A 225-nucleotide genomic window follows, 5' to 3' on the forward strand; every position below is an offset into this window, starting at 1 on the left:
CATGATAAATGTCTCTACGGTCACTTTTGATCAATTTAATGTGTCTGTGCTGGAATGAAAGTATTAATAAAATATTACTGACCCCAAACTTTTAAATGGTACTTTTCTGAACTGATACTGCTAGTCTCATCCCAAATTCATGCCACGTAGGATTAGAACCCCATTTGAGGCACTTGTCACAGCAGTCTCGGAACATACTCTCTATCATGCAAATCAGAATATGCA

This window comes from Sinocyclocheilus grahami, unplaced genomic scaffold, assembly GCF_001515645.1.
Source record: "Sinocyclocheilus grahami isolate Dianchi unplaced genomic scaffold, SAMN03320097.WGS_v1.1 scaffold10796.1, whole genome shotgun sequence".
Classification (NCBI taxonomy): domain Eukaryota; kingdom Metazoa; phylum Chordata; class Actinopteri; order Cypriniformes; family Cyprinidae; genus Sinocyclocheilus; species Sinocyclocheilus grahami.